General features: G+C 44.6%; 1 protein-coding gene across 2 annotated transcripts in view; it reads right to left on the reverse strand.

Moving 5' to 3' along the window:
* The window catches only part of SRSF6 (serine and arginine rich splicing factor 6), an 826,370-nt gene that overhangs the window by 154,724 nt on the left and 659,615 nt on the right, over positions 1-12,031 (reverse strand). The window lies entirely within an intron of this gene.

Below are 12,031 nucleotides of genomic sequence, written 5' to 3' on the forward strand. Positions count from 1 at the left end.
GCTGCAGGAGGCCTAGCAGCACCACGTGCTGGGGTAGAGACATCCAAAGGAATGGTGTCTGATAAATCACTAGGAACCACAGTAGTAGGCAAAACTTCTGAGGCCGATTCAACTAAGGTAGCAGGAGCCTCAGTAGTAGTCATGGATTCGCTGAAGATTGACCGGTTTTCGGTTTCGCCGAAACCGAGACACTCGCGTTGCTTAACCATGGTTTCGCCGAAACCGCGGACTGCGAGTGTCGGTCTTTTCTTTGCGTTTTTTAACAATTTGGGTAGTCGGAGGATCCGACGGCATAATGTACGCAAAATCTGAGCCGAAAAACTGTTCAGCAAACTCCGACAGACGCCTAAGCGTTCGTCGGTTGAAGGAAGCACAGGCCGAACAGGCTGCTACGTCGTGGTCTGGGCCTAAGCAAGGCAGGCAGTAAGAGTGGAAATCTTTGAGGTATTTGTTTCCCACAAGTTAAACAGTTATTGACTTTCTGACATCGGCTGAGGCAAGAAAGTGTCCCCAACGGGGTACTTAGCTTTTTAGAAGTCTTCGAAGTAGTAATCTCTGGATCTGACCGACCGGCACTTGCGAACAGCTTCTGCTTCGGGCGCCGCGCGGCAAGAAAGACTGAGGAAAATGGTGTCGGCTGATGCCTTTATACCCGAAGACCAGCAGAGATGACGTCGGGTGAAGTGCGACATCAGCCGAAGCCGGACCCAGACTTTGGAATCCGGCCGACCGAAGGGCAGCCTGACGACAGGACAACCCATTTGTTATGACTGCAGATGCATCCTTGAAGGACATCCTGTAGTAGTGGATGTAAAGGGGGATTATAGACACTAGGGATCCTAAAGTTGTTACTGTCAAAAGTGTAAATACTGCCCATCCTGAGATTAAGGTCAAGTTTCCTTGTAAACAATTTTAAGTCAATAATTGTTTTAACCAAATTTAGCTTCTGGGATGGGACATGCGTATAACCCTTAGAGAGTAACTCAATTAACTCTGATTTAATATCCACTGTGGAAAAGTTGTAAACCCTAAAATCCCCATTCACATTATTCGGTATAACCGGAGGGTTGACAGCCTGGTTATCACCATCCGGTATTACATCCTCTCCAAGTGCGACTTCAAGATCTGTTAAACAAGGGTGAGCAACAAACTCAAAGTGTGACGGGTACATTTACTCCAGACAGACAAGGTGGATAAAATTTCTGTAGAACAATTAGAAATCAAAAACAAGTCATTATTTATCTCGTTTTCTGTTTGTTCTTCTGGTTGAAGTGCTCTGTCGACTGTTTTGGTCTTGTCCCTAAAAAATTAGGGTCATTAGACCACAAATTATAATGGCCAGTTTTTTTGTTGTTCTGTGGAAGCTCGCTAGTTCTAGGTTCAGTTTGTGGTGTATCGTCCGCACGAACACCAGAAGAAGTTACAGTGGTAGAACTTAAGTTGGTACTTATATTAGATGATGAAACTCTGTACCATGAAGGACGACGAGCTGGTCCGACTGAACCAGGCCAAACCTGTGCCGGTGACGGCCTGGGATATGCAGTCCCTTCTTTGCAAGTTTTAGTGTCTGTTGATTTTCTTAATTTTATTGTACTTAAGTTTAAGATATTGTTCAATACTTGAGAAAATCCTACTAGTCATATTAATAACGCAAGAACTCACGTCTAAGTCTGATAAGCTCATCTAGTCAGACACTTGTTTACTTAGAGATTCCACCAATAGAGTATAAGTGCTTGATCACCAAGGTCTTGAATTATTGGACCTGATGATCAAACAGAGCAAGCAAATCTTTATGAAATAATGAATGATCTGCCAAACCAGTAGGGTATTGGTGATGTCTTAAACCTTTAGGAACAATTTTACGTTTAAGTTTCCTGAAAATAAGAAATCTGAGTCTTCTTTAGTTTAACTAATAAGCTATAAACGTTTTTAAGGTTGACAGAAATATCAATCTGCTCACCTTCAGTATCAGTACTCTGTTGCATAGTTCCATTAACTGATGATGAAAAAGTAAACTCATTAGCCAACCAGGTGTTGATAAGAAAAAAAAAAAAAATTATTTGTTATGGCAAGTGTACACAACTGTACTATGTTCGTGTTTCACTGGTGCAGTCATTACATTTGGGAGTCCCAAAGCTATGGATGGGAGGCTGGAGCTAAACAGCATTAGCAGCAGCTATGAGGCCCTGCAGAAAGTACAGTTGTGTACACCTACCATAAATGTAGATGTTAGAGTGTGTCTTCACTGTTGCAGTCATAACTGTAGGGTGCTCCTGCCGGCAGGCAGCCCGAGGTCGGCCAGAATCCCAAAGTCTGGGTCCGGCATCGGCTGTACAAGCTAGTACCCTGACGTCAGTACGCTTTGGTACATAGCCCTCAGCCGACGCCATCTTCTCCAGCCTTTCTTGCCCTAGATGTCAGAAGTCCCCAACAAAACAAAAATGAATCCAACAAGGAAACACAAATACCACAAAAAAGAAAAAGGGAGAAAAAAAGAGGGGATAGGAGGGAGGGAAAACCCGACTGCAACAGTGAAGACACTCGAACATCTACATTTATCTTAGGTGTAGACAACTGTACTATGTTCTTCGTGTTTCAATGTTGCAGTCATAACTGTAGGGTGGAATCCCAAAGCAGTGTAAAAGGGGAGGAGGCTTTAGATAGAAGAAGGGGAGGCAAGAATACCCTGCAAAACAGCAGAGGCAAAGCCTGCCCTGGTCTTAGAAAACAAAGGGAGATTGTAGTGCTTGGAAAAAGTATGCACAGAACTCCAAGTGGCAGCTTCCAAGATATCCTTGGTAGGGACTCCTCTGAGGAAAGCTGTAGAAGTGGCAGCTGCTCTAGTAGAATGACTTCTAATGGTACCTGGAAACTGTTTCCCATGATGAGTGTAATAAAATCTGATTCCATAAGCAATCCATTTGGAAATAGTTTGTTTAGAAATAGGTTTTCCAAGAGAACTGGAGGCAAAAGAAACAATTGATTAGACTTTCTGAACTATTTAGTCTTGTCCAGGTAAAATCGTAACTGTCTGTGCACATCTAATGAATGCAAAATCCTTTCCCCTTTATTTTGAGGATTTGGAAAGTAGGAAGGTGAATTGTCTGATTTAAAGCCACTCTCGAAATCACCTTAGGCATGAAAGTAGGATTGGTCCTCAAGGATACTCTGTCCTGATGGAAAATAAGGTATGGTTCCACAGCCATGAGAGCTTGCAACTCTGAGACCCTTCTGGCAGAGGTCAATGCTAATAAAAGAACAGTCTTCCAAGATAAAAACTTAATATCTGAAGATGCAGCAGGCTCAAAAGGAGGCAAAGTTAAGTTTTTCTAAAACAATTAAGATCCCAGGCAGGGACAGGAGGGGTCCTGGGAGGCCGCAAATTTTTAGCCCCTCTCAAGAATTGCTTCACCAAAGGATGAGAAAAAACAGGAGGATCAGAACTGAAATGAGCAGAAATAGGAAAGTCCTTTAGATAAAAGTTCCGAAAGGTAAAGCAAAATAGAAGAGAGATCAGGTACCAGAGGATCCGAGCCTCTGTCCTGCATCCAAATACAAAACCTCTTCCATTTAGAGGCATAGGATTTCCTAGTGCTAGGCCGTCTAGCTTCCAGAAGAACATCCAAAACTTGTTTGGGAAGACTAGAGGAAATCAAATTCCTTTGAAGAGCCAAGCTGCCAGGCAAAGGGTCTTGAGATTGGAATGTAGTAACTGACCCTGATGCTGGGACAGAAGCGAAGGGTTCAGAGGGAGAATCCAAGGAGGCCCCAAGAACAGGTGCTTTAAAGTTGGATACCAAAACTGTCGAGGCCAATTTGGAGCAATCAAGAGGAGGAACTTGGGCTTGTCCTGTTTTATCTTCAGTAATACCCGAGGTAGTAGAGGAAGAGGAGGGAAGGCATATCTTGAAAGGCTTCTCCAGCTGAAGGACAGGGCATCCACTCTCCAAGCTGTTTTGTTGAAGGACCTGGTGCAAAAGCGAGGCATCTGATTGAGATGGGATGCAAACAGATCTATCTGGGGACATCCCCAAACTGCAGTAATCCTGTTGAATAAGTTGGTGTCTAGCATCCATTCGTGAGGATCTGAAATGTTTCTGCTCAGGCTGCCTGCCAAGAGATTCTGTTCCCCTGGAATGAATTGAGCCTGGAGATGTAGATTCAAATTTAGTGCTGTGTCCCATACCATAGCTAGTCTGCAAAGGGGGTACGAATGAGAACCCCCCTGCTTGTTGATGTACCACATGACCGTGGTGTTGTCTGTGCAAATTAGCAGAGGCCCTGGTTGCAAAATGTTCTTGAAGGCTAGAAGGGCATTTTGAACTGCCAACATTTCCTTCAGATTGATGTGCCAGTGAAGATGGTCCTTTGTCCAGGTTCCCTGCTGGCAAATGTCTAGAAGGTGTGCTCCCCAAGCATAATCCGAGGCATCCGTGGTTAGGATTTGAGTAGGTTGAGGTAGACGAAAAGGCTTTCCTTCGTTTAAAGCGCATACCCTGGACCACCAGAGGAACTCCCTCTGAAGGCAGGGGATCAGAGGAATCAGAATATCCAGATCGTGGTAATGCTGTGACCAAACACTTTTCAGATACCATTGAAGCTTTCTCATATGAAGCCTTGTGTTTGGAATCAACAGAATGCAGGAAGCCATGTAGCCCAGAGCCTGCAGGAATTTCCTTGCAGTGAGCTGAGATAGAGTTGCTAAGGTGCTGAAAGTAGAAGCCAGCTGAGTTTGTTTTTCTGGAGTGAGGAAGGCCCTTTGTAAGGTTGTATTTAAGAGGGCTCCCAAGAATACCATTTGTTGAGAAGGGATCAAATGTGACTTTGTGTTCACTGAGAATCCCAGTAGGAGGAGAAGACGTTGAACAAAGTCCAGATGTTGAAGTAGAAGATCTTTGCTGTCTGCCTGAATAAGGCAATCGTCCAAATAGGGGTAAATCTGGATCCCCTGAAGTCTGCAGTAAGCCACTACTGGTGCCAGGCACTTGGTAAAGACTCTGGGCAGTAGATAAACCAAAGGGCAGTACAGAGAATTGAAAGTGCCTCGAACCTGCCTTGAACCTGAGGAATTTCCTGCGTTCCTGCCTGATGGGAATGTGTAAGTAGGCTTCCTTTAAGTCCAATGTCACCATCCAGGCCCTGAGAGAGCATTGGAATTAGTTGCTGCAGAGTAAGCATCTTGAATTTTGGAATTTCCAAAAGGTGTTTAACACAGAAAGGTCCAGAATAGGTCTCCATGAGTTTTGTTTTCTTGGAACCAGAAACAGTCTTGAATAAAAACCTTTTCCCATCTCCAAGAGTGGAACAGGCTCTATGGCTCTCATGGCCAGAAGAGCATCCACTTGATTTAAGGCCTCTGACCATTGATGTTTTGGCAGATCAGGCCAACCGTGAGCCCTTGGCAAAGTGTGAAAGTGGAATTTGTAACCCTTTAAAATCACGTCCAATACCCATCTGTCCTGGGTAATATGAGTCCAATTTCTGTAAAAGAGAGACAGTTTTCCTCCGAGAGGGGCATCCAGGTGAAGGGGTCCTGTAGCCCAACCGAGAGAGTAATTGAGTTTGCTTTCTTTGAGATTGGGATCTTTCTTCTCCCCTTCTAGGTGAAGCAGTCCACTGTCTAGATCTGTAAGAGGCCTGACCTTGACCACGACCTCTGGAGAGTCTATATCTTCCCCTTTGAGGCCTGTCAGACGTGGGAAAGGACCAATTTTTAGAGGGCCAATTCCTGGAAAATCTAGGAGGCTGAACTTGCAAGAAATCTTTTACAGTCTGCATAGACTTTGCCTTTTCTTCCATCTTTTTAATAACTTCCTCAGCCTTGGATCCAAAAAGATCATGTTGAACAGGGGCATCTAATAACTTAGCCTTAACCTGTTCAGGTAAACTTTGTTCACGAAGCCAGGATGTCTTCTGATAACAGTACCAGAGGCTGCAGCCCTGCAAGAAGCATCCAAAGCATCAAAACCACAATGTAAACTGTTTGTTCACTTGTTCAGTAGCATGCAAGACATCCTGAAGTTCCTTATCCTCTGCACAAGCAGGAAGGGAAGCAAGCTTTTGCTAACAGACAAAAGAAATTGCTGATACTTAAACATATGAAATTGGCAATTTAAAGCCCTTACAGACAGGGTAGCAGAAGTATATACCTTTTTACCCCACCTGTCTAAAGCACGAGAATCCTTCTCAGAGGGAATAGGATTTTTAGAAGTAGCAACCTTAGCAGCCTTAGAGCCCTGAGAAATAGTTTCAGGATCCGCAGAAGGGTTTTTAAATAAGAATAAATGAGAGTCAGGAACCCTATAAAATCTATCAGGCTTAGAAGGAGCAGGAGGCATGGAATCAGGATTCAAATTAGCCTCAGAAAAAGCATCATCTACAATGTCCAAAACAGGAGGGATAGCTAAAGGCCTATGCTGAGGAAGAAGAAATTCCCTAAGCCTCTTCTTGGAAGCAGAATACTCCTGTCTTTCCCAATGAAAATGTTCCCTCATCTCATGCAAGGTTTCCCCAAAAGAGAAATCCTCAGGCGGAGAGGCCGAGGGTAAAGAGTCCTCAGCATCCGAATCCTCATAAGGAGGAAAGGAATAGTCCTGATCTGAGGAAGAAACAGAAGATACAGAAGCCTGGTCAGAGGAATCCAGAGTAACATCCTGTCGAGGTCTTTTCTCAGGAGGGGGGTGAGAACCCCTAATCATTGTAAGCAAATCTTCAGCCATCTTTAATAATTGCTTCTGTGTCCTGGGAGTAGATTCAGAAGCAGCTTGAGCAGGAACTTTAGACTTAACAGGAGAGTCTTTGTCTTTGCCTTTGAAATAGTGATGTGAGTAGGCCTGAAAACCCCTTCAGAAGCCGGTACCTGCACAGCGGTTCCGGACCCATCTGAAGGAGCGACGTCCGAAGGTCCTGCAGCAGTTAAAATAGTGGGCCTTGATGGCTCCCCATGGGAGTCCGTATCGGCCATCGGTTCAGAAGTGGCGGACGACAGGGGCTGCAAAAGCGCCTCACTGACGACAGCCGAACCGGACGCTGGCTCCAGCTGCAACGAGTCCTGTTTGGACCTCGGAGGCCTGTCTGTCTTTGCGCTTCTTTTGAATTCCGGTAGTGTCCGACAACATTCTATAATTGAAGCGTCTGCCAAAATAATTTAAAGCCCAATCGTACCTGCGCTTGATAGTACGAGAGTTGAACCTGGCACAGAACCGACAACAAGAAACGCCGTGGTCAGGGCCTAAGCAAGGTAGACAGTAAGAGTGGAAATCTTTATGAGGTATTTGTTTCCCACACGTTATACAATTATTAACTTTTTCTGACATCGGAGGAACAATAAAAAGATTCCCCAACGAAGTACTTAGCTTTGAGAAGAGAAGTAAGAACTTCGGACAGACAACAAAATACGCTGTTCGAAAATCGCCAACCAACGACTTGCGAGCTGCTTTCCACCGCACGGCAAGAAAGACTGGAGAAGATGGCGTCGGCTGAGGGCTATGTACCAAACCGTACTGACGTCAGGGTACTAGCTTGTACAGCCGACGCCGGACCCAGACTTTGGGATTCTGGCCGACCTCGGGCTGCCTGCCGGCAGGAGCACCCTACAGTTATGACTGCAACATTGAAACACGAAGAACATCTGCAGTAGCAAATCCTGCCCTGGATTTAGAGTAGAGTGGCAGATGACAGTGCTTTGTAAATGTGTGCACTGAACTCCATGTAGCAGCCTCTAAAATGTCCTTTGTTGGTACTCCCCTGAGAAAGGCTGCTGAAGTGGCTGCAGCCCTGGTTGAATGAGGCCCAATGCCCTTAGCCACTGGCTTGCCATAGTGCAAATAGCAGAAACTAATGCAGTGGCCTATCCACTTTGAAATAGTCTGCTTTGAGATAGCCTTTCCTTGTGATCCTGCAGCATATGCCACTAGTAATTGCTCTTTCTGAAAACTATGGTTCTTTCCAAGTAGAATCTAAGCTGTCTGTGTACATCCAAAGAATGCTGATTCTCTCCCCCTTGTTCAGCGGATTTGGATAAAAAGCTGGCAGATTAACTGTTTGGTTAAGAGCCACACTGGACACCACCTTAGGCATAAATGTTGGGTTTGTCCTCAGAGACCCTGTCTGGATAAAAAATGATAAAAGGCTCCACAGCCATGAGTGCCTGTAGCTCTGAAACTCGTCTTGCAAAAGTTATTGCTAGGAGCAGAGCTGTTTTCCAAGATAAAAACTTTACATCAACAGTAGCAGCCAGTTCAAAAGGAGGCAGGGTGAGTTTTTCCAAGACATAGTTGAGGGCCCATGCAGGCACTGGTGATCTCCTTGGAGGCCTTAAGTTTTTGGCTCCTCTGAGGTACTGTTTTAATAAGGGATGAGGAAAGATTGGTGACTATTGTAGTGAGCCGAAATGGCAGAGGCATGAATTTTAACAGATGAAAAAGATAGGCCTTTGTCCAGCATCTCAGTTAAGTATTGCAAAATCTGAGGAATATTTGGCACAGCTGTATCGGTTCCTTGTGCCTGGTTCCAAGCACAGAATCTCTTCCATTTTCCAGCACAAGATTTTCTAGTACTAGGCTTTCTGGCCTCCAAATAACATCCATCACAGCTTTACTGAGGGGTATGGTTTGTATGCCTACATTATCCGCCATGCTGCTAGGTTTAAAGTCTGCGTTGGCTGTGCAGGATCTGATTGTTTTTGCTGGGACAGTAGATGAGGTATTTGAGGTAAGGTCCAAGCTGGGCATTGAGACAAGTTCTTTAGGATTGGAAACCAGTACTGGCGGGGCAAAGTCTGGGGCAATCAGTATCATTTTTGGCTTCTCCTGTCTCACCTTTAGCAGTACCTTGGGGAGGAGAGGAAGTGGGGTGAAAGGCATATACTGATAGGTTTTTCCAGCTGAAAGATAAGGCGTCCACTTTCCATGCTTGTCTGTGATAAGTCCCTGTGCAGAATCTTAGTTGGTAGTTGTGAGGGAAGGCAAATAGATGTCCGGGCATCCCCATTTCCTTGTTATCATGCTGAAGACTTGTGGATCCAGCTGCCATTCATGGGAATCCATGAGGTTTCTGCTTAGTTCGTCTGCCAGAGTATTTTTCCTTCCTGGCAGGAATTGTGCCTGCAGATGTACTTGGTAAGTTAATGCTGTATCTCACAAAGTCATGGCTAGTCTGCAAAGGGGGTAAGAATGTGCGCCCCCCTACTTGTTTATATACCATGTGACCGTGGTGTTGTCCGTCTTTATCAGTAGTTGCTTCAGGTGAAGTAGGTCCTTTAAGGCTGTCAGGGCATTCTGAACAGCTAGCATTCTCTTTTTGATTGATATGTAGATGCATTTGGTTTGAGGAACCTTGCACCTGGGATCTGCCTCTAGGGCATCTGGGATCTGCCCCTTTGAGGTCCGTCTGACACAGGAAAGTACAGATTCTGTGTAGGCCAGTGTCTACTAAACCTAGGTGGCTGTACTTGTAAAAAAAATCTTTGACGGTTTGCATAGATTTAGCTTTGTCCTCCATTTTCTTTAACACCTCCTCTGCCTTAACACCAAACAAAGTATCATGCTGTAAAGGTGCATCTAATAATTTAACTTTGACATGATCAGGCAGATTTTGTTCCTTTAACCAAACATGCCTCCTAATTACAGAACCTGTAACTGCGGCCCTGCAGGAGGCCTCCAAAGAATCAAAACCACACTGCAAAGTATGCTTTCCAACTTGTTCAGCTGCATGCAATAAATCCTGCATTTCCTTGTTTTCTGCACATTCAGAGTTTAATTACATTTTCTGTTTAAGCAATGCCATGACATGTTGCTGATATTTGAGCATATGAAACTGACAGTTTAAGGCCTTTACAGCCAAGGTAGCAGATGTATAAACCTTTATTCCCCATCTATCCAGTGCTCTAGAATCTGTCAGTGGGTAGGGGTTTTTTGCAGCGGAAGCCTTACCTCCTTTGGGACCCTGTGAAATAGTTTCTGGGTCTGCAGCAGGGTTTTTAAAGAGGAATTTATGAGAGTCAGGAACCCTGTAATAGATGTCCAGCTTAACTGGAGCGGGAGTTAAGGAATCAGGAGTAAGACTAGACTTAGAAAACACATCTACAATATCTAACAGGTGGAATGGCTAGTGGCCTGTGTTAAGGTAGTAAAAGAAATCCCTAAGCCTCTTTAGATTCTGAAAAATCTTGGCTCTCCCAGTGGAAATGCTCCCTCATGCTATGCAAGGTTTCCCCAAAAGAATAGTCCTCTGGAGGAGAAGCTGAAGGTATAGATTCTTCAGCATCAGAATCCTCATAGGGGGAAGAGAATATTCCTGATCAGAAGAGGAATCAGAAGAAACAGAAACCTGATGCGACGATTCATAGTCAGTCTCTTGCTTAGGCCTCTTATCATGAGGGGAACCCCTAATCAAGGTAATTAAGTCTTAGGCCATTTTGAGCATCTGTTTTTTTTGGGCATAGAGGCCTGTCCATGTGGCTCTTGAGCATTTCTTTGCTTTAGAAGGTGCTTTAGTCTTTGCCTTTGAAGCAGAGGTTGGTTTCATGTAAAGCTGTTTAGGTCTGAATACACCCTCAGAAGCCGGTGCCTGCTCAGCGGCTCCGGACCCATCTGAAGGAATAAAGAGGCTCCAATACCTTGAGTTTCCAGCGCCATGGCAGACTCCACATGGGAGTCTGTAGTGGCTGGCGACTCTAAAGTAGCAGCTGTCAGGGGCTGCGAAAGCACCTCGCTGAGAACCAGCGACTGGCTTAGGAGAAGCTTAGTCGGTTTTGGGCCTCTGTTGTGTCTCTTTCTTTGCGTTTTTTGTGAACTCCAGTAGTCGGATGGTTAACAGACGACATTTCTGGATAATTAAACCGGCATCCAAAATAGTTTAAAGCAAAATCATACAGACGCTTAGTGCGTTGGTTAAATCTAGCACAAAACCGAAACCAGAAATGTTGTGATCAGGGCCTAGGTAAGGAATACAGTAAGAATGAAAGTCCTTATGAGTTATTTGCTTTCCACAAGAAATACAATTGACTTTGACATATGTCCCCCAACGGGGTACTTAGCTTTATTGAAGACTTCGGATCTGAAATAACACAAAAATCTCAGGAGTCGGCCGACAGACACTTGCAAACTGCTTCTGCTTTCAGGCACCGTATGGCAAGAAAGACTATGGCGTCGGCCGCATCTTTTATACCTCTGACTACCTGAGGTCAGGGAACGGGCCGACGCAGGACCCAGGACTTTGGAATTCGGCCGACTGAGGGCAACCTGCCAGCAGGATTACCCAAATGTAATGACTGCAACAGTGAAAATCGATCTACTGTTCTGAAACAGATTCTTTATGTGATGCAGCAAGCTTTATTTTTGCAGGTTTTAGTAAAGTTTCTTAAACCACACATTCATTAAAAATCAGAACCCCTTGTGGCATCAGCACAGGGGCTTACTATGAGCTGTCGACAAATTTTAATGGCGGTACACCACTCATGTGAAGAGATGCATCCCTTACAGTCTATGCAAGCAGCTCTACACCTTAATGTCAGCGGAAGGAAAAATATAGAATTAGAATACAGTAAGAAAGGACAAATAAAAAGGAACAGAAGGAAAATCCATTACAGTTCTATAGTCTGATGTGAAACAAAGTTAAAAAAAATCTGTAGTAATTAAAATGCAAGAGCATTACAGGAATAGGAAGGAGCTCAAGTATCAGAGCTCTAACAAAGTTGCCATATTTGATCCCACAAAGACAGATAAACTGTGGCAAGAGGAGGGAGCAGTACAGGATCACTTCGTTATCTCCCTAGGCTACTTAGTTTAGCAGCAAAGAACAAAATTAGAAAAAGAACCTCCATCATGAAGCTTTATGAACTTCAGCTTAAGTGGAAAATCTGGTTACATGTATATAATTCACAGTTGCACGGTGGTGGTGCTGCGGTAGCATTGTCGCCTCAGTAAGACGTTGTCCTGTTCGATTCTCAGCTAGAGCGTCTTGTGTGTGGAGACATGCATGAAAGGGCGTAACTTCGTTGAAGGTTGTGCGTCAGGGCTGGCAACTCAAC

Source organism: Protopterus annectens, chromosome 12.part0, assembly GCF_019279795.1.
Source record: "Protopterus annectens isolate FY-2018-M chromosome 12.part0, PAN1.0, whole genome shotgun sequence".
Taxonomy (NCBI): Eukaryota; Metazoa; Chordata; order Ceratodontiformes; family Protopteridae; genus Protopterus; species Protopterus annectens.